Here is a 23,271-nt window from a genome sequence, read left to right as displayed (position 1 = left end):
AACATCACACAACTGTGAGTCTTGTCACAAAACAAAGTGTGTCGTGTTTGATTCGGTGTCATTCCACATTGACACCGCCGTCTCCCCGTCCATTGTCCATCATTCTCCCTCATCCGGAAAGAGACGTACGAGTCTCTCTGCAAATCCATCTCCCTCCTCTACTGTTTGTCTTGCTGAGTGTCAATGTCACATGTTAGAGCATTAACTGTGAAGACATCAGTGGATGAGGTCAGCGGCGACACTGTGCCTCTATTAAATCAGTGGCCTCTGAAAGTGTGAGAACAAGCCTCGCTGTCACACAATGGGTCCGAGCAGAGCCGAGGGTGACGGACGTTTTATCCTTGATGTTGGAGGCGCGAGCGGATGGGTGTGGCGGCGAAGCTTTGCCGAGGCTCCCCTCCACACCTGGCGTTGCCACAAAGCCGACAGCAGCCATATGCCACGCCGCTCCCATCACAGAAATGGAAATAAGCAACCCAGCCTCGCTATGATCCCTCTACCCCTCGTATGTTGTTGTTTTTTTCCCTTGAGGAGTGCAGATGGTTTAAGTGACAATAGTCTGGTATCTGGCAGATAAATTGCTCTTGAAACAGTAAACACAGTCAGTGGGACATTATGATTTAAACTGGGATAACGATGCAAGGAATTAGTGTTATATTAAAATATATGCAAAGAGTCCATTTAACAAAATGAGCTATGAGAATCACAACGCCATCTGCCCTTGAGTGGTTAGGTTGGTGCTAAGTTCCTGTCTAAATAAGTCTTGCTTAAATGCACGCCGCACCTCTCTCTGTACAATAATCATGCCTTTAGTGCTACAGAGTGTTGCAGTGCATTAAGATAAAAGCGCTAAAACAGTGTTTGTGCTGCATCCCAAATGGAGGCTGCTAAGTGAAGTAGCATGCTGTTATAGGAGTCGAGGGATGATGCTAGTATGAGTGCTTCTCTGAGTGGGAACACTTCACACTGCAGGGGTTTGCATTGATGCCATGGCATAAATTTGTCATATATCTCTTTCTCTTGTTTTGTTTTTTTTGTGTTTTTTTTTCTGTAAATGAATGATGAGATAATCTATCACGTTTTCTCATTTATAGTACTATGCATGATATGATTTTACTTTATGGGCTTGTTCTAATCTTATCATTATTATCATTATTATTATTATTATTATTGGTATTATTCAGACAAATGACATTGAAGACTATGACTCAAAGACTTTTTGGAGAGCTGAACTGCACAAAGGAGCAGCATATTGTGTTAAAAAGAAATTCACAGTCATAATATGTCGATGCTCTCTCGATACAAAAAAAAAAAAACTGTATCAAAATAGGGAGGGAATATAAAAGCCGAATCAAAGAACTTGAAAGGGGTTGGAGGAGAAACTACTGTTCCCGTAATCCAGTAAGTCACACCCTCAGCTGGAGAGAATGCTGAGAAAGACTATCGGCTTTACACTCTAATTCACCTTCCATAGTCTCTTTTTCTTACTGAGAAGCTTAAAATGGATTAAGCTCATAGGCCCCGAGATGAAAAATAACAGAAAGGTGCATTTCACCATATAGCCATCAATCTGCTTCATGTCAGATGACGAGGCTAATCACCTTGAGAGCTTGTTTTCTGGCAACACTGAGAGATAAACACCACTCTGTAAAAACTGAAGCAGAGGGATGATGAAGGCAGATGTGAGAGACGCGAGGCCCGGGAGCACGCCTGTTGCAGATTGAAACCCAAGACCTTCCCATGGTCTAACATTGAACCCGCTGTGAATGTGTCACCCAGGCAGAGGTCCTTAATGCACTGAGGAGCTGTTCGGTTGGAGAGGTCTTAAAAACTCCAGGCGGGCCCTCCGACCGCACTTTGACGATTCTGAAAACATTCTTATAAAACTGTAGGAGATGAGGAAAATAAATTTGTTGTGATGTTTACGAGTCTGCACCATTGAGGCCATTGGAGCATTGCATAATGCCGTCCGGAGGATGGGAAGGGGACCTTGGCCCTTAGTCTTTCACACAAATGCATACATGCACTGAGCCTGATAATGAGAATCCACCTCGCCAAATCTTTCAATTCAAGGACTTGCTTAGATTGACTGTAATGCCTAAGTAATCAGCCTGTTCTGACCCACCTTGTCCTCGGCCAGGATTTATAGCACCCAATTACTGATCTCTATTACCCAGCATGCCAAGGGGATGGAAATCAGACGAGTGGACAGACGGCCAGCCCTCTGTCTGCCAGTCTGGGTGACGGGGTGATGAGAGGATGGCCTCCACTCCCCTCTGCTTTCCACCCATCTTTCATATCACATTACATGGCCAGAGACTGGCAGAGACATTTTAATGTGCTCTCAGGTGTTGAAATACTTTTGGAAGTCTTAGGGTTGGATGATATATTCTTTTTCAGTGCCTCAAATAATAGAGCCCTTGTTGTTTTAATTACATATTATGGAGGTATTAAAGTTGCAATGTGTAAGGCCAACTGTCAAATTCAAACTCAAACCATTAGGTGGCAGTATATTGCCAGAAAGTTGGAGTGTCCACCCCTATCGTAAGAAAAAAGGAAATTCACTCTTTGATTCCTCCTTCCCCTCCTCCTCCCGTGTGCCATAGTCGGACTTGCCATAGGGCATACAGGTACAAACCCCAATGCCCTCTCATTGGGGGTTCACCTGATACCATGTTGCACATCGGCCTATTACAGCAAAGTTTGTCTGACTAGTTAGTTATTGATTCGCACCTAGTCTGCCCAGTCAAGAAGGGACACGGGCGATGTAGCCGTGGCAACTGAGAGAACGAGCCACGGAGGTTGAGGAACTTGAGAACTGCTGGAGCTGTAATATCAATCAATGACTGAGCAGAGGGTGAATGAATGCTGCATGAAAGTTTGGCATCTTGTCCAGCACCAGGGGTTGGAAACTGACTGAGAGCTTAACTACAATGCCACCAATGACCACCTCCATCTACGACCTATGCCTATTGGATCCTGCTAGCTTTCAATCACATGGTATCCCAGCCTCAATGCATATGTTGATGCTATTTGACTCTAAATGGGAGCATAATTTACAAAATCAACATCATGCTGTTTTTTAGAAGCCTTGAAACTAGTGATAGAGACCATAAACTCCTTAGGGTAATGTTTACTGACATTATATCAAGTGAGAGGTACAGTCATTGTCTCATAGACTGCTATACAAACTGACTAAAACAGGTGGAGTAGCCCTCCGCTGGTCATTCGAGAGCATACAGGTTTCAGGCACTTCACTTTAAGGAGCTGGAGTTAACGTCCATTTTCATATACAGGCTATGTCGCTAGAACGACTCACGATTGCCTCTAGAGGTAAACAGAGGTATTAAATGAAGCAAGGCCTGCGCTAGCTGACTATCACGCTAACTTCAGTAGATATCTCTGCAACACCGCACACAAACTTCGATTATAGATCACCTAAACCGTTCTGTTGAATTTCTTGTAATTTCTTGTAATTTGTAATCCTTACAACCTTTGATTCATTTCATTCCGAACCACTTTCACCAGCCAAAGTCAAACAGTGAAGGACTTTCTTTCTTAGAGCTTGTCAACTTAAGCAGAGCATGAATATAGAGCATGGAGCCAACACACTTATGATTTACCACAATTATCAAAACGTTATCTCTAAACCAGTAGCTCAAACTAATTTGGTTTTTGAAGCATGTTGAAAAATAAAACCTCTGTGGACCTTTAATCTGATTTACGTGGCATTCCTCCATGAATCCTTCGAATCATGTAGATATTTTTTTACGTAATTAAAGTTACGAGAAATAAAAATAGAAAAAATGTGGATTTTTCTTCCACTTATAACAGAACAGCAGCTCATAAAGATAATTTGGAGGAAAGCTGGTTCACAGTTTAAATAAATACAAAAAATATAATGAATCTATTGAAAAATATTCTTCACATAACTTCAGACTTCTTGCAAATAAAGTCTCAAAGATAAAGCTGTCATTCATTATGTGGTGACATCTGCCAAAAAAAGCAGCTTTGTGAGCTTATATCCATTTGGGGGTTTTTTTGTTTAGTTTTTTTTAATACTTTCTCAAGGCAATGCAGGAAGCCAGGGCCATGTCATATTGTTTGGAGCTGAAGTGGTTACTCTCACAATGCAATGCATTCAACATGCGCGCAGCAGTGAGAGTTGCTTCACAAAACAGGTGTGAAAGAGTCATGGCTATGGAAAAGGTTTGAAAAGAGGAAGTGAATTAATTTGGCAAGGGCACCGTCAATTACGCCTTCGGACACTTGCAGTTAACGGCTAAATTGCATCTGGGTCGAGCTCCTGATAACAACAAGAATCAGCCAGAGGTAAATCAGCTCAGAGGTTTCACAGTCAAGCTCATCGCCTCCTGATGTGCTCACAAAACTTCAGATAAAGTGACTTAAAGCATCACGATAAACACAAGCACCACTGTTGAATCCGATGTATGTTCAAAGCTACTAGATGTTACATAACCACGACACCTCATATCCTCAACACTGGGTCTAGTACAGTCCGTCTCGTTCTACCCACAGGCGGCTTCCATACTGTACATACAGTCATAGCTCTGCTGAATTCTTCTGCAGCATCTGGACATTTTCTCTTCAGTGCACTAGGTGTTGACAGGAAAACACCAATATGTACAGTGTAGCATGTGCCTCCTGCAGATCACTACAAATGTTGAGCTTAAAATACGGGTTAAGCTTGTCCAATTAAGGTTTGTTTACATGTCTGTTACATCTAATGTTTCAACATTATTTAGATTATATTATATTATTTCTTACATCCTGGTACATGTACAAATAAATAAATTACTACTAGAATGATAGTTATTTGTAAATGACCCAATTATTGTCTTTAGACTGAAGAATTAAAAATTCAGGTTGACGCAAAGGTGAATATAATTAATGGAAAGAAGGAATAAGGATGAAGACAGGTTTAAGTGCAAGTCAAGATGTGACATAACTCCATTCTGTGAATATATAGTGTATGTGAAGGAAGGGAGGACGTGGAAGTAGATAGTAACCCAGACGCAGTGAGGGGGAAGGTGTAACCGATGATCACTTGGATTGGGTACCGAAATTCGCTACCAATCAGGCACCAGTTCTTACACAGCCAGTACCTTCCTACGAATCACAACGCAGCTTCTGGTGCTTCATTTCAGTGCCTGAGCTCTGTACTGAAATAAATGCTTACAGGCTATGACACCGGAGCAGCAAATGTGTGAAAACCCATTCTGTGTGAATGGAGGAACACAACAAACTTAATAAAGCACCTGGCGACACACGGGATGCATTTGAGAGCAGTTACCCCATGACACAGAACATCCTACGGCAGTGTGGGCAAACTGGGCCTCCCTGGACCCCGAGGTGAGGAGGCAATTGATTATGAGTTTGGAGCTGAGAGTATTCTGCTGTATTAATCAGTGAAACTGTGTGAAATCCTAAGGCAACTCCAAATATGTATCTATAATGTGATATTTGTTAAGAGGTTTGCACTTATTTTAGGTTTAAACTGTTAATGTGTCAAATTTCAACTTCCAATTTGCCTAAACAATAAAAAAAGCAATGTGCTTTTTTGTTTTTTTAAAGAAAAAGCGATTGGTTTCGGCGCTGTTTAGTAACCAGAACCTTTTTAGAAGTAGCGAGTTAGCACAGATATCTGAAAAAGCCCGTACAACATCCAACCCTAGTAATAACAAACAGCTAAAATTCTGAGAACTACACAAGAATTTGGGGATGTTGAACTGGCTTTGTTGTCGTAAAAACATCCTTAAAAGGCATTCGTAGATTTCAGGCTTTGCAATTATTCCAATATTGTTCTTATTTAGGTGTAAATATAGTAGATACAAAAAACACTACTTGGGTATAATGTACTATCCTAATATGATAAATGGAAACATAACAAAACAGTGAAGTCCAGCAGCAGAGTATTTTATGGTACAGGACACCAAGTGAAGTGTTTTATTCAGAATATGTACCAACAGAGAGGAAACATATTGGCTCAACGGGAGACCTCTGCCAGATACCGTGGAGTAGTTACAACAAAAGTCTCACTTGGACGACTAAAAAAAGTCAAAACTATCCTAAAAGAGCTTTTTTATGCTTCGCTGATCCTGTTGACAACAAAGCGAGATTCTTTCTGGAAGTGAGAGGTCGGGTTGCCGCTGCGGAGCGAGGACTCCCACCTGGTGGACGACAGCAGCAGGAGGCTCCGCGAGACGGAGCGATACCTGTGCTGCGATAAGAAAGGCAGAAGTCACCGTCATGGCTGCCTCCGTCACCCACCGTGCACCCAACAAACAGCATTAGAGACAGTAAAGCAGAATGCCAAGCCAAGCCGAGCCTGAACACAAATATTCAAACAAATTTTTACATTACACACCCCAACACACACTATCACATCTTGCATATGGTCTATGAACACTCTCTACCCCTCTCTGCAACAATCTGAATTCTGCTGTTGACTCTTAAATGCACGCATTAGGGTAATAACACTGAAATTACTTCTTCCGCTGACTGTATTCAAGACACTGATTCAAATAAAAGCGCTTCCATGCTTGATACTCGAGTGTGGATTATTTCTTCTCTAGAAAGTAGCAACAATGGAAACTGGTCACAGTAAAGTCTGTGGATTAGTTTGAGCAACTGGGGCATTGTTTCTCGTCGGAGATGTTGTTGAATTTTCGAAAATGTCATAATTTGATGGTTGGAGGAGAAAGAAAGGCCCACAATCCAAATAAACTGTTCCAAAGACTGCAGGGTCTCACCTCTCGCAGCCTCTGAGGGGCCTGCGGATGTGAAATAGTGCGCGGGGTCAGTGTATCTCTGACTCAATTGGACGATACAAACGATCCGACCAGTAAAATGTTTTAGGATCAACCACTACGTCAAACAAGCCATCAAGCGTGTGGAAGCACAGACAAACTGCTCGTTAATCCTGGAAAGCAAACCAACTAATTGAATCTAAATTCAATCACCGACCAGCAGATGATGTTGTATAAACCTAACCCGGCAATCAGGCCGAATCGTCATTTTGTTCCACTTCATTATTCAGCCTGTTCATGTTCACGTTGGGGGGGTTGCTTTTTTTGTCCTAACCATTCAGCAGCCGGTGACGCATCTGCCGCGTCGACGTAGTTTTCAGTAAACAAGTATCCTCCAACAGCGGTTTCAAGGAACAGTTAATATTTTTTTTAAATAAATATGCAAATGTAAGTCAGATAAGTCAACTTATCAGCTCTACAGCTATGTCAATCTCACATGTGCTTTTTGCCATTACCGTGGCAATTTTCCCATTACCATTTTCTCTGGCTCTGGCCTCTTAATCCCACCTTCCAGGTCTGAAAATGCAGACCTATCTGGAATACAAAGGCAAACGTCTATATCCATAAGTTGCTGCGCAAAGTGCGCGAGGGACATATTAGGTGGTATGTAAATAAACTGTGTAATAGGAACACCACATGCACAATTCAACTCACCTCCACTGTGTTAGGTAAGCGGCAGAAATCCCTGTTGTTGAGAACTTTAGCTAAATAAATTTGTAATGATGAGAATGGCTCGATCCCAGCGGGGGTAAGAGTTGCTGTTTTGATAATCCATTATCAGCCACACCATGAATGGAGAAAGGTTAATGCCATTAATTGCAGCCCGTTAGATGTTCTTGCGGTAAAAGAAAGCACAGACACCTGCTCCTTCAGCGAGCCTCTCTGATAAGGTAGCAATGCCTGTGTTTGTGCAGTGGAAGAAATATTATGAATAATTGGGGAGTTGACGCACTGAATTCCTCCAGCATTAATCGAGCCTCGGAAATATCTGATATTAGCTTCGCATGAATCATTGTTAATTCCCATGAATTCATTACTGTTCCATGTGCAACTAAAAATAGAGTCCTGATAAATCAATGGGGACACTCGAGAGTGAAGACGGGGGTTGGTGCTGCTCGCTTCTGAAGCTTCTCTTTTCTGTACTGTGCCCTTGCCTCTCGTCAATAATTATTCTCCATAATTCACTCATAGATTTCTGTGTTACAACCAACGGGGGGAGGCACAACAGACCCTGAAAGGAATGTTTCAGCCCGGTCCCTCCTAAAGGAATGTGCATGCTTCCCATGTCGAATTGGTCAAGGGCCTTTGATGCCACAAAACAGTGGCAGTACCCTTTGCTTCAATATTTCTGTAACGACTGTGACCTGGTCTTTGTCTACAGGGACGGTGACAGGGTGTTTTTTGGCAATTTTCCTCCACGCTGAAGGGAAGCCTAATCCATCTGAAATGGCGTGGCGATCTTTTGTACCGATTGCATTCGTCACAGCTCAGAAAGCGTGCCACCTTGTGTGAAGACGCTGGCCGGCACCGACACCTGCCCTCCTCTCTCCGGCACTGAAAGCCTTCACAGACGATCGCCACTGCGTGGCCTCACTCATGCACTCGGTGCAAGGGCAGACAGGTTCGTCTGCACACAATCACAACGGACGACGGCATCCCATTCCAATTGCATTTCCGCTCACGGGCAGAGGGGGGGGGGGGAGAGATCCCATGGTGCATATTACTGTGGCTGAGACAAATTTAGCCGAAATGGAAGGGGAGATGGAAAAGGCTCACCTCTTACACTAATCTGGGCAAACGACACAGCAGCAGCTTCCTACAACAACATCACCATCGAAAAATGGTTTCTAGATGACAGTGCCGCCCTGCCTGTCTCTGACAGAAGACAGTGAATTAATTAAGATAATAAATTGCACATGTCATATTTGTCATCTATTCAATCTTTACTTAATGAGGCGCAACACACACATGGGTGTGTTGCTGAGTAAAACTTGTGTCGGATATACCTTAAAAACAGACACACTCCGTGTTAAAAACTGAGTGATACTCAATGCTGACTGATATTTAATATATGTCATGTATACATTCATGCTTGCTAGTCCTGTGCGGTTTCACAGACAGACACACATGAATGCAAATGAGGCTCGGGAGGAGGAGCAAGCGCGAGAGGCAGAGTGAGCGACTCAGAAGTCTGAATATCTGATCGCAAAGCGTCCTGATTAGAATTTTGTCATGCAACAATTTATAAATTAAAATGAATTAGATCTTCCATGCCCTGACCTCCATTAAAAACACTTCATTGTTGATGAGCCATGATAGCAACTGCTATTGATTGGCAAACCATCAGTATGGCCAATCCTGTCTCTTAAAGAAGAGGTCATCCAAAGCAATTTAGGCATATTGAGAGATTGATCAGGCCTACGGAGCTGCCACTTGGGCCCACTCAAGGCATAAAAGTCTGAGGTGTGACGCAGCCACTCCCTGCTGCTCTGTCGAGGTGGGGGTGGGGGGAGAGTCTCAAATCTAAATGCTAATGGTTTCCTTAAGAGCCTGGCTGCCCTTTAACCACTACAGTCAGACGTGAAGGATGGCTCTGTGTGTTTCGACAGCTTTGTCTTGTTTTGACCCCTCCCCAGTCTCCTCCAACACCAACACCAAGACCCCACTCTCCGTATTCAGAATCAAACATGTACAAAATGACTGTGTTTCTGACGGCAACAGTGTTACAAATACAGTTAAATCTGTGTGATGAGTTATTAACAAACCAGATTGAAGACTGTTCGACCAAAAATATAGACCCTGAGAGAAATGTACTCAGAAAATGTAATACAGTTACCCACTCTTTTTTTCTAAATATTCTAAATATTGTAAGTGGTATTTTTCAATTAAAATATTTAATTTTCGAAGCCCTGAAATGCAGAAAAAGTCATTGTTTGTAATGTGAAGGGCTGAATTTGAAATGTGAATATTAAAATTAAGATTCCAAACAGATGAAATTTTCGGTTAAAAATTTAATTTTAGAACTATTCTGTAAAACATTTCTCTCATTTGTTCTGTGTTTTTCTGGTTTGTGCAAATTCATAACTGGATTTAACAATAAAAGAAATACACATTTTACTGACAGTGAAAGTGCACCTTAAATCCTCAAATCCTGTTCAGATGTGTGGAAGGTACATTGTAGGAGACATAATGAATATGATTTCTAAATTATTTACCAAGGTCTTTCATAGTAAAACAAAATAGAGATTTAATACGTTTCTTTTATTGCAAAATATAAAAGCTGTTTGTGCACTGTAAAAAAACAAGTAAAACAGTTTCAAAATGTTGCTGTCCTTGAATATTGGCCCCACATTCCCCAGAAGTTTTTGTTGTTACCTGAAGAAAACTAAAATGCTCAAGCTTTAAGAACAAACAAAACACTGAGGGCTAAGCATCGCTACGATTTTTATAAATACAGTATATATAATACTAGATATACAGATTTTGAGAAATAGAAAAGTTACCTGAGCAACCTTGTCTTTGACGGTATGTACTTTTAACTAAATGTTGTGAGCAACAATAGGAATTGTTCAGGTACAATCAATATGTGGATTCAGGTATTTTCTGCACAGTTGTGCAATTTATGCAAACCATTTAAATCCTTCTTCCAGCAGATATGAGCTTGATCTTGGATCCTAAGCAGTTTTTTTTGCCATGTATCATTTTTTGCTGTATTGTCACGGTGTCAAATCGAGAATTCGTGTCTTCAATATTACACATTCTGTATATGATGCCTGACCAGAGGTTTTTTTTCCTCACAGGTGGCTGACGTGAGTGTGAGGCCTCAGCAGAACTGTTTTAGATTAGGATGTTTTATGTCTTGTGTTGGGAGGTGCCTTCCTGTCCCGGGCGCTGGGATAAGATGTGCCTTGAGACAGTCTCCACTCTCAAGAAGATAACACAAACCTGACATGACTTATAGTGACCTAGGCTTGTTATCTGCACTAAACCACATGGTATGATACTGAAATGCAGCTATTGCACCTCAAGCTTGTTTGTTGTGGCTGTTTGCATGTGAGTTGTGCCAAGAACCTTGTCTGTAAACAGATCTGTTGTAATAAAAAACTATTATACATAATAAATTATATATAATAGTTACAATATAATGATATATTATATATTACAAAAATAATTCAGCCTAGAAATGTCTCATCTGACATCTCAATAAAGTTACATATATATATATATGAAGAAAGCAGGAGATTGTTCGGGTTAGATGTGTTGTCAAATACGGGGGAAATGTCCGGAGCGTTCAGGCGAGGGATGGCGTCTGATTAGAGCATGCACATGATGTTTCGACACCGGTCTTTGTTGACATAAGTTTCAGTGTCCTCTACGTGTATCGGTCCTCTGTCATCCTGAGACAGTTGCATTCTTGCAGTTTCACGTCCATCGCATATTAGATGCATCATCAACACGCTCCAAACATCTTGTGAATTTGTCCTGGTGTATCCTCACATGGGCTCGCTTGGACATCTTTCAAACATTTTACTCGGGTGTTGGCACGGAATGTTACATTAAATGTCTCCAGCAACTTACTCTGATATTTGCATTCTCACGTACAGCCCCTCCAGAGAAATTCAGGAAAATGCCTGGATTTACTGCACGTGCATGTCTGAAAGCAGCCTTTTGTGGCTTAGTCTCGTATTTAAGGACGATAATAGTTGTATTGTATTTGTACAGCACCATCGTCGCGACCACAGTCAACATTCATGGTGCCTCCACAGGTCAGAGGAGGACAATACTAAAAAAAGTTGTGCAGGTATGGACGACCACAGATGGTTTTGTATGTCATGAGGAAGCATGAAAATGGGGCCAGTGAAACTATAATTTGCACAAAATTGACAATTTGCAGGGATCGCCTCACATTTTCATTCTCCCTTTCTTTTTTTAACCCTCCATCTTAACCACCATTTGTACTTTTGCAGTGCCTGCTGGTAGTACATCAAAGATACACTGTGCTATTGTATCATCCGTCTATTGTGCTTGAATTCACAGTGTTGTGAGATTCACCATGGTAACAGAGATCAGAAGGCGAAGGTCATGCAAAGAGTTGGTAGAGGTGTCGCACGGCAAGGGCAGGGTGGGGGCGGGGAAAAAAAACCCTCCACACGGGCCTTTTTCCATACACTGAGCACGCTCATCATCATCTCCTGTCCTCCAGCAGCTCCCTGCAAGGTTAGTGAGTGTCAATAAGCCTTCCGCAAAGGTTAAGGAGACCTATAAGAAAGATATTATGCAAACAGTGATCTCTCAGGATCCAGCAGAACCACAAATAGAGTGGCATAACCATCTTTGTTCATTTTCCATCTGAGAGTGAATCACAGAAAGGTGCAACGTCTTCCTGCATGACTGCCTTATGAATTCAGTATGAGCCATCTATACACTTTGACACGGAGTACTTTGTGAATACAAAAACCAAAAGATGGCATATCAAATTGGATAAACTGCCAGTTTCGTACAGAGAATAATCATTATTTCCGAATCCGTCGTCAAGGAAATTTAGATTTTTTTCGTTTTAAAATGCAGGGAGCTGATGGATTCCTTTATTATTAACCAGTGACTTATTAGTTCCTCAACAAACCGACACATCCAGCTTCAACACAAACTTTGAAGACTTTGGTTACTGAGCACGGAGCAGAAGCAGTCGCTCAGGAGAACACGGCTGCACTCGCTCACACTTGATAGAGCCTTGGCTGCTGAGTGTTTTGTATAAACAGAGGACTGTAAATAAGATGGAGTTCTCCACCCGAGATTTATTGTCTCGCAAATGTCAGAGGATTAATTAACACATTTTAAGACTGTAAGTCGTGTTCACTGTGAGGATGCTGAACATTATAAAAGCTGCTCAAGGTAACCTCAAAACCACCAAGAGTCAGACCAAGCTCACACTAAACTCTTTCATCCGCTGAGTTCGAGAACTGAAGTCTGCTTTAAAAACCTCCAGAGACATTTCACCTGCTGCACATCTTCACTCGACAAACACTGAGCTTCCAGTCCTTTGTGTTGACTAAGTGTTCAAGGTCTGACCCAAACTGACATTTTCTACACTAAGACACACTTTCGTCTCTCTGTGCTATGTTTGTGTCCAACACCATGATTTGACTGATTTAAACTGCTGTGAGACACGTACGGAACTCTGGATAATCTCCTTCAAATTATCTAGAGGGAGTGAATGTGAGGATGCAACTGTTCGAGTCAGATGCTCTGGACAATCTCCAGAGATCATCCTATCAGACCCCTAGTTCAAACTGTGGATAATGTCCGAATGAGCCCATGTGATGCTCCTCACCTTAATGCTCCAGATATTTTGTGGTATTAACGTGTCTGACTGGAAAATCTCCTGCTGTGTTGTTCATCAGTGAAAGGCAAACTCCAGTGTTCCAGAAGTTATGTCTGCAAATGGCTTCACTTACTCATCTCAGTCTAGGGAAATATTGCATCGGGTACACTTATACAGCGAGAAGTAAAAATACACTTTGAGCTGAAAAGAAACTTTTGCTTTTTGTTGACGCCTGGCATTCGCTCTACTCAAAGAATTTCCAGGCCCGTAAAGAGAGGAAAAGACATTCTGAAACGCCGCTGCAGAGATATCCATGTTGCAGTGACCCACGTTCTTTTTTCTGATTGAGTCATGTAAGTTTAAACTAGACCATTGCAACGAACACAACATGAATAACGAATTTCAAGCATTGCGCCATTAGTCACAACAAAATGAAATTCGTAGCATATTCTCTAACCAAGCAACCAAAGGACAATCTACTTTACAGGTGATTTTTACTGCCTAAAACAATGAACTTCGGGAAACGCCGCTGGCCGCGTTTTAGTTTGAAAACTCAGAGGCTGCATTGTAGCATGGACAGGCAAAAATAAAGGTTGTTTTGAAATGTTGCTTTAAATACTAAAACATTGGTTATGCAGGGAACCACTGTCCTGGAATAAGTCTCTTTTAGCATTGAAAATCAGCCAGACAAATAAAGTGTACAGTTTGCTTCAATACACTGGCTGTACAATGCAAAGCCCAATAATTCTGTATCACCCAAATCCAAGTGGAATACAGAGATCTCTCACAGTTCTTACACAGATTACACATGTTCTTTGGCTGCCGAGACACTGGAGGTAATCCAGGGAAACTTTGTGAGTGGAAAAGCTTTTTGGTCTGCGTATCTCCGTGATGGAATTATGCGCACCAAAATAAGAGTGCAAATTTGAATCAAACCTCTGAGCGAGATCTGTGGGTTCTTGGCAGTGAAGGGGGAACACAACAGGATTCCCGCACATATGCCGTGCTCATCCGCGAGAAGCTCAGCAGGCTGCCAACACCAAAGTGTTCATCACTCTCCACCCACTCCTTTTCATAACAAGGAACACAAGAAGAAGAAGAAGAAGAAAAAAAATCCCCACAGCCTCGGAGTCAGCCCGACCAATCAGTGGCGAGGATCAAAAAGCAGACGTTCAAGGAGAATGAAATGCCCCCATTGATTGGCCACACCGCTTTGGTCCTCCCTGCACAGTCCTCCAATCGATACCTGAGAGATAAGCAGCCGTCAGCTACTGACATTGGTGATGTATAACCGTCGTGGCTGCGCGGCGACTGATGACCTCTTACCGTCTTGGTCGAGACTCACCAGAGCAACTCGGGCTGGCATGGCCAAGGGCAGAGCCGCACCAACAAACCAGCGCTTCCACTGAACTCCTACTCCTCAAACTGACACCAGCTGGTAAAACAAAGTGCCCTTTATTCATGTCACTCATCTTCTACATAATCTGACCCTCCTCTTTTGATTAGGCGACATCCCACCTGTGCTCCGGCTAATTAGCCGAGGTTAAATCTTCGGAGGGGAGAGAGTGAAGCGTAACGCGGCGACGAGGATAAATTACCTGAAAAGGAACCATTGTTATTGCTCTGTTTGTTTTTCAAAAGGCAATAATGAAATAAATAAATGAAAAAAAAAAATGGTTGAGAGAAAATGAAATGATGGCGTGGCGATGTTTTGTGAAATTGTGCTGTCAAACGTTTCTCCTTTCTAATTTCCTGGAGCGCAGATGATGGAGCATGTGTGCTGACAGCTGAATCAGATAAAACAAAAAGGGAGAAAAAAAAGACTCCTCTTTTCCCACTGCACGGGCGTTTATAAACGACATTTATAAGTATAATAATAAAACAATTAGTCTGTGGTAAATGACAATTGACAGGAAGCATGACCTTGTATGCACCGTACACTTTTTTTTTTACTGTGGTCATTTATTAAAGTGTCATAGCTGACAGGCACGGGCATAAATACAGAGCACTTTGGTTGTAGCGCAAAATAAATAAAATACAGTCTAATGTTGATTTATAGGGGCGATGATGTTCATACTGTGCCTGCTTATCCTTTATGGAAGTATGTAAAAACATCTAACGATATTTAAATTAACTCACAAACCCAAAAGACTATTGAATTCCCCATGATGCATTAACTTTTCAGCAAGTGATGGAGCTGCTGTGCAGAATCTTACAAAGGTTTCAGAGCAAGTGTCTAGTGTGTGTGTGTGTGTGTGTGTGTGTGTGTGTGTGTGCGTTTGATGGGACCGTCCCAGCACAACTGTCACTTCGCTCCCCTGTTACAGGTGCTCCACACAGGGGAGCTGGCAGCTCTGACGGACGCCTCCTCCGAGGGATTTATGAGAAATGACAGCTCTCGCTAAATAAAGCCGAAGTGGCCGGGGAAGGGAAGACAACGGAAGTTCCAAACCACAAGCGCAGAGGGCTGACACTAGCTGGAATTTATTTCCTCCACTTCTGCCTGGCAATTTAGTTGGAAATGTGCTATTCATACTTTCAGGGGGGTGGAGGGACAGAGGGAGAGAGGGAGCTAGAGAAAGAGAGAAAGAGAGAGAGCGAGGGAGTGAGAGAGCCCCGCCCTTAATCTACTTCCTCTGTTTGGGGTAATGGTCTACGAGGTCTTTCTGCTCGCGAAAATCACATTTCTTACATGGCTGACTCTTGATGAATTATTTCACATTTCACTTACTTACCTTTTTAAAAGTTAATCTACATCAATAACGTTAAAGGAAAATTTCACAGTTACAAATGAACAGTTCCCCTTATTCAAACTCGAAAGGTGTGGAGCGTTCGGCTGCTTAAAAAGTCCATTTCAAACTTCATCATTTAACCGTCCGACAGCATATCTGAATGCACACGGGCCGGGCCGGCGTTCAGATTTTCTATGTATTTAAATATGGACCATCTTTAATTGAGCAGAAACTGCTGTGGAGAACAGTGCTGAACTAATACTGAGGCTGAAATATCATTACACTGATGGAAGCCGGGCTCTCTGACTTTTATTGGCAGCTCGCGAGCTAAATGTGTGGTTCAATTCAGAGGCAGCCATAGCTGCAGAGGCAACGTAATCGACTTCGGGACAAAATGGTGTGGAAAATGACGTGTAGGCCTTTGCCTCAAGCCAACCTGGTGCAGGCAGAAATCTATCAGTCAGGTGCACACCAACATTGGCATTTTCACAAATGTGATTTAGTCGACGATATTGGAGAGTCGGTGTGCTGGACCAGTGCTCCTGCTGAAAGAAAACGACTATTTCAAGCCATGCAATCTGCTGCTCCTGCTGCTTGCTTCAGTTTGAACTCTGTCGTGTTCAGATAAAACAATGTTTTACATATGAAACCTCTGCAGCATATCAGTGCCAATTCAGGTCAAAGTATCCTGGACCTTGTGAGCATTTGGATGTGGATGTTAAATCTCTCCGTCCTCATTTGAATGATTTCGTTCTCAGCCTAAAAATCATCCCTTTGTTTTGAGACAAACACAAGATTCACTGTTATCCCACACAACTGTGCAGAGTATTTTTGGCTCAGCGCTGCCAAAGTTTGGACACAACCATTTATAATTCTCTCACAAGGAGGGGAAGCAGCTTGCTTTTCTTTCCGCACAGACTCCCCGGGATACAGACGCGTCCGTGCTGCATGTGGTCGACTCGCAGAGTCCCGTTATTTCTATGCAGCGGAAGCTTTAGCGAGCAGCGCGGCCAAAAGGGCCTCGACCAGTAAACCGAACATTAATCATCACAATGAGACATAATTAAAACAGCAATTACACGAAAGACCTTTTTTACGCTTTGGGAGCGTCTCAACTCTTACATCAGCTTCTAAACCTCACATTCAGAGTGTGTCTCTCCCAGCAGCGAGCCTGGAGGAGCAACAGTCACACCCACACACTCGTGCATACACACTCATATACTTGCAGAGCCACGGAGCAGATCAAGTGTGCCTGGAGAGCTCTATAGAGAGGCCAGTTTTCCTCATTAGACCGTGTGTGCACCACTCTCCAAAAAAACCCCTCACTCTAATCACTGTCACCAGACCTCGGCTGAAAAACAGATAATTAATGTTGGGCCCTGCATCAATCGGCTTCCATGCTAAACAGCTCTGTGTACATATGTGTGCACATGTGTGTGGGCGTCCGCACGTTTGTCTATTTGTGTTCGGAGACTGTCGACGTGGGAGTACCCCCACCCCCGTCGGTTTCTTTCCCCCCCGAGGACCGTGGATGCTCAAGCCATACACAAAAACGATTTCTTTCAGGCTCGAATTATACCTCAGAAGAACAACACGCACAGCAGATGATGCACAAATTTGTGGAAGAAATACCACACTGTACGTGAAAAGCTGTCTGCAGCTCCCACTTCACACCATCTCCATCTTAAGTCGCTGGTTTTGTAACGCCCCCCTCTGCTCCACGACTGCCCTTTTATTTCCCCTCCACCCATTTATTAAATGGAATGGACTTCTTAATCGTGTGCTTTGCAGAGCAGATTATTTATGTTCTTTTTTTCCTTCCTAAAGGCAGTTATTAATATCATAAATATTTGATGATACTTTGTGTGACCCTGCAGAGAATGACACAGGGAGGTAATGAAGGTTAACGCTGGGGGTACAGACTGATTACATGGCGACTGTTTGGCAGAGGCCCTCGGACGGCTGCCATAAACCTGCTATTAAAATGGACTAAATAAATAAACTCTGTTCACAATTTAGCGACAGGACTGGACAACTTTAACAAGGTAATTTACACAACCACATTGTTTTATTAACCCCCGATGATATCTTTGTTAATTATTTGGGTTTATTTGCCCATGGGTTGAGACACCAACCATAAAAACCACTGGGGCGAATGGAAGTCCATGTGCTGAGCTCTTGTAAAAAAAAAAATTAAAAAAAGGTCAAGAGACGGGACCACTGACGAATTGACCTGACTCACAGAAAATAAAATGTTATTACTTAATTATATATTTCAATCGTTTTTTAAACCAAATGGTTCTGGCTCCTAAAATGTGAATATTATTTATATTTATTATATTTTCTTCGGCTTCTATTTCACATATTTGAATATCATTGGGTTTTCATCTGTTGGCAAGACAAAACAAAATGGCCAAATGATTCATTGATTAATTTTATTTAAATTATCAGTACATTAACTGATAGTGAAGGGATTGTTGTGTTATCATTGGGATTGCTTCGGTATGAAGACAAAACCAGGACATCTTTAAAGAACCATTGTTCAGTTCATAAATGTAATTACCTGCCGCGACAGCATGGCTGCTATTGTGTGTGTGTTTGGGTACGTGTGTGTGCGTTTGTGCATAATGGGAAGAACTTCAGTTTTGAGGTGCTTATATGTCCGTCTACTGCTGTGTCCATGCTACTGTGTTTTTATTTCACACGCCAAGACGAGCATTTTAGCTCTACACCAAAAAAGAATCTCCACCCATACAAACGCACCTTAAAGGAGACATTGTGTTCCTATTCAGATTCATAATTTCATTATTTGAAAAGGTTGACATGCTCTAATGTAAAAAAAACACGGAACTTCCCTCATACTGTGCGTTGCTGCATTCTCTCTTTTCAGCCGCTGTCTGAACCACTTGGTTTTAGCTCCAGTCTCTTTACCAATGATAAATCCCAGTCTGCACCGATTGGTCAGCTGGCCCACTCGGTTGTGATTGGTCAGCCGCTCCCAGCGTGTGCAGGAAATGCCGGCCGACGCTCTCGGATTCATTTGGTGTCACAACCGCACGAGATACACTTTTTAGCACAACAAACTAAGTCCCATTTCCTTCCATTGAACTGGGTTGTTGACGGAGGTTTGAGATACACGTCAAAATTGAAATCAAAACCATCTACGAGGATGGAAACGGTAACAGAAATGTGTTGTGAACTGACCCATGAAACAAGTTGCCTGGGTAGAAGCTACGTATATTGCAAGATAAGGCGAATGTCTTTGTTGATATGTATATCTTACAAAACCTTGTAATTGGAGTCATATGGTAATCCTCCAGTATTTTGTCAGCAGCACTTTGCCCCGCAATTACCATCATTCTCGCAAAGGTTTTTGACGAGAGGATATATCCTTCCCAGGCTCACTCAACAAATCAATTCAGCTTTTTGGCTTTCCACCAATAGAAAGAAGAAAAAAAAAATATCTTCAATATTTGCTACACATGTCCTTCATCACTGAACCGGAGTATTCATGAGTTTTGAATAGGCTGTGTGTTCCATTGTCTAAGAGCAGCCCCCACAAAGCACCAATTACAGCATCAACTTCCCTACATTGGAACACAAGTAGCACTGCATTCGTGTTGAGACTGGAAAGCATATGATGGGTTTGCAATTGTAATCAGCATCGTTGAAATGGTAACAAGTTGGCAAATTAGTAAATTCCGTCACTCATTTATTCAAGATGTGCAATTACTGGCATCCAGTACCCCCAAGTCAGGTGGAGATTTTCTGAAAATAAATGAAAACACCCCGGAGACGCTGGAAATGTGCCATCTCTTCCAGTCAACATAATTTAATCAGCAAAGTATCTGAATATTTAAAGCTCTCCAGCATACAACATTTATCAACTCTCCGACTATCTCTCTCTTTATACATTCAGACGTGGCTGAATACCTCAACACAAAATGATTCCAGGCTGACATATATAATTTGACCTTGTCAGAAGCTGATCTCCTTCCCCCCCATATTTCCTTGTGCATGCTGTGTAATTGAGCCTTCAGGGAGAGGAAAGACTATCTGGCCCTCGCCTTGTAAGGATCTGTATTGATGATCAGGACTGGTTACCAACCATCTAATCGATAAGTGCAGATACACGTCCAGATAGTAAAAAAAAATTGGCGTGGCAGTAACTTATCTTGCCTTCACAAGTGCTTTAGTAACTGCAAAGATCACAGACTTACATTAACAGCGCCTCTGGGTAAACGCTTTGCAGTGACAGATATATGTAATTAAATATGTTTCCTAGCATAAAAGGCCATTAATGTCCCCGAATATATTTCTCAATAATGACATATACAACATGAGGAAGATAGATTTAAAGCGACAGTCAGTGACCAAGTCAGAAGCAGACGGGCTTTTCTGCATTTAAATTACATGATTTTTTTCTGTGAAAGCCACAGGCAAGTCCAAAATGAAAGTTGAATTAATTGGAAGAGTTTAAATTACTTTTTTTTTTTGTGATGTAGCTTTTGTAATATTCCCGTGCAACTAAAATCAGAGCTTTGATGGTGGTTATAGGTGATGAACGGTCAGGGAAGCTGCAGCTTCTTCTTAGGACACTGGATCTGTTTGCCTTTTAACTCGCACCTCATCAGCCTTTTTCCAATAATCCTTGCATGGGAAAAAAAAAAGGGGGCAACTACAGTGGAGGAAAGGATGGATAATTGTCTTGTTTACCTTGCTTTAACATTGTGTGTGTGTGTGTGTGTGTGTGTGTCTGTGAGTGTTACACCACAAGGGTTCAGTAAATTTGGCCAGACAGAGGAGCGAGGAAGTGAGTCCAGAGCTTTTCATCCACTTTTGCTGACACATTGGCGACCAGAGGCTCGTTGTGCCTGGAGAGCCACTGATGTGTCACTTCACATTTCTAAGAGTCAAAAATCAGGCCCTCGTTTTTCGATTCTGCAACAAGGAAAACAGGAGGAAAGTTTCAACTGTAGCAGCAGGAAATGATTCGACTGATGAATTAAGAGTGGAGAAAAGAAAATAGCAGACAAGAAACCCGAAAGTACAAACAGCTAAAACGAGGAGTGATAGGAATTCAGCTTTAAGCATAAGCAGGTGCTGTGGTGTCTGTGATCCGTGTTAAATCACATCATAAAAATGCAAATACTCTGGTTCTCACTGCAGGAGTCCCAACAACAAATCTAATGTACTGCGAGGTGTTTAACATATATATGTTTTCATTTTCCACATTTGCTCGTCAGTTTGTCAAAGCAAAGTGTGGCGCCGCACAATATCCTGGGCCCCACAAATGTAATATAACCTGGATTGCAACAGGGCCAGTGTGATACAGCTGTGGCATTAGGGCCAATGGGAGCTCTTTAAATGAGAGAGTGGCCGTAAACACCACGTCTTCTTTCCCCCTCGCAGGCATTACTAGCGGCGCTGATGACAAGTGCCGAGCATCCCCTCTAGTGCCTTTAATACAGCGGGAGCATCCTCTAGGGGAAATGCAATCTGTGTCCTCTGCACAGATCCACTGTCTGCACTTCCCCGCATGTGAGCCACTATCATATTATACTCCCCGCTCTCGAAATGGGAGAAGGAAATAGGAAATCGCCTCGGCCAGGGATGAACCAGGAACATAATCAAAAAATACTGTGGCGCAAACGGCACAGATCAGCCCGCCGCGCAGACCTCCCCTGGCTGAGCGCTAAACAATAAGCGGTGGGGATTGCTCGGGATTCTCATGAGAAGAAAGTACGCCCCCTTTTTTTTTCACCCCCACAGGCAACTATTGGCTTATAGCAGCTTATACGTTTAAGATGGGAGATAAGAGCAGGGACGCTTGCCTCATGTGGCGATCCAGCATGCCTATATTGGCAATAAAGAAGCGCGGACCTGCACAGACAAAAGAAGCTCACAACATGAGGCGGAGTGTGTGAAACATTATTCAGTTGACCTTGCATATCGCTGGGGTGATTTTTCATCTCAGCCAAACAAAGAGGCACAAATAAAAGCACTGTGGACTTGTGGCGAGGAGCATTTTGTGTAGATCCATTAAAGTGGAAGAAGAAATGTCACAAATGAACTGCAAAGTGCAAAACACACTTTTACTGGATTGTTTTTGTTTGCTTTCTGTGCACTGACAGTGACAGGACAAAGCTCAACGCAAACATAAACACATACACACAATCCTGCACTTCTCTCACTGACTATTCTACCTGCATGGAAATGACAAAGACACTTGAGCACAGGATGGAGGAGTGAGCATGGTTTCTGATCTGTGTGTGTAGAGTCAAGTCACTCTGTGTTTGAAGTAAATGTGCTGGACACATGTGCGTTTGTGTTTGACACACGAGGTGGGTAGGGTGTGTGTGTGTGTGTGTGTGTGTGTGTGTGTGACAGCGTTAAGCCTGAGTGAGAGGTGAAAGGACTGCTGTACTCACAGTTGTGCTCTTGTTTTCCTGTGGTCTGTCGGCGTGTCAGAGTTTCATCCTCTCAGCGTCTCTCCATGGGCTGGGCTTCCTCTTCCTCTTCTGACCAAAAGGTGTGAGGAGGAGGAGGAGGAGAGGAGAGGAGGAGGAGGTGGAGTAGGAGGAAGAGGAGGAGGGGATGCACGGATTGAACGCAAAGGAATGAAAACCGGAGCGAGAGAGAGAGAGCGAAAGGAGGAGAGGAGGAGGAGGGAGAGTGAGTGAGAAACACAGAAAGAGAGAGAGAGAGAACTGTGGATGGAGGGAGGGCGAGCGGTGGCCTGCGATTGGCCTGTCAGACCGGGAGAGGGAGCGTCGGTCTCGGCGGTGTCGGGGCGGCGGGCTGCCTGCACCCCAGTGGGTCTGCCGGTGTCTCTCCGATATGAAACGCCTCAAGAGCCGGCCGCGCGGATTCCTATACGGCGCACACGCTCGCTGGCTGCCTCACGACTCACACACTCTGCATCCACATCACACACAGGGAGAGAGAAAGAGAGAGGGAGAGGAAGAGGATGAGAGAGAGAGAGAGAGAGATTGAGGAAGGAGGAGGGAGGGATGATAGAGTGAGGCAGACAGATTCAGAGGGCCGATGACAGCTTCAAGCTGAAGCTTCTCCTTGGCTCCTCATCAGTGACAGGTAGTGAGGAACAAGAGACAGAGGGAGGCTCCCCCTCCCATTCACACGCCTTTACACACTGACACACATACACACACACACTCACGCTCATGTACACACACAAATCACTCACTCCACATCCAACCACAACACCACCAGTCTCCCCCTCCTCTCCCCTCCCCATCTCAATTACCATAGCCGCGGCAGATGTATTGGGCTTGTCAGCTCTCAAGCAAGGCTCGTGGAGGAGATGTGGGCTAACTTATCTCATCTAATTTAACCAAGCTATAATCAGACAACACTGTGGAACTCA

General features: G+C 43.0%; 1 long non-coding RNA gene across 1 annotated transcript in view; it reads right to left on the bottom strand.

The window, feature by feature from the left end:
- LOC124854986 overlaps window positions 1-22,785 on the bottom strand; it is an 87,059-nt gene extending 64,274 nt beyond the window's left edge. Inside the window, exon 1 of the long non-coding RNA XR_007034918.1 lies at window positions 22,316-22,785. This is a non-coding gene — a long non-coding RNA (uncharacterized LOC124854986). The remainder of the gene's footprint in view (window positions 1-22,315) is intronic.
- Between the last annotated feature and the right edge of the window lie 486 nt (window positions 22,786-23,271).

This window comes from Hippoglossus stenolepis, chromosome 16 (genome assembly GCF_022539355.2).
Source record: "Hippoglossus stenolepis isolate QCI-W04-F060 chromosome 16, HSTE1.2, whole genome shotgun sequence".
NCBI lineage: Eukaryota > Metazoa > Chordata > Actinopteri > Pleuronectiformes > Pleuronectidae > Hippoglossus > Hippoglossus stenolepis.
This window is presented reverse-complemented; position numbering and strand designations above follow the sequence as displayed.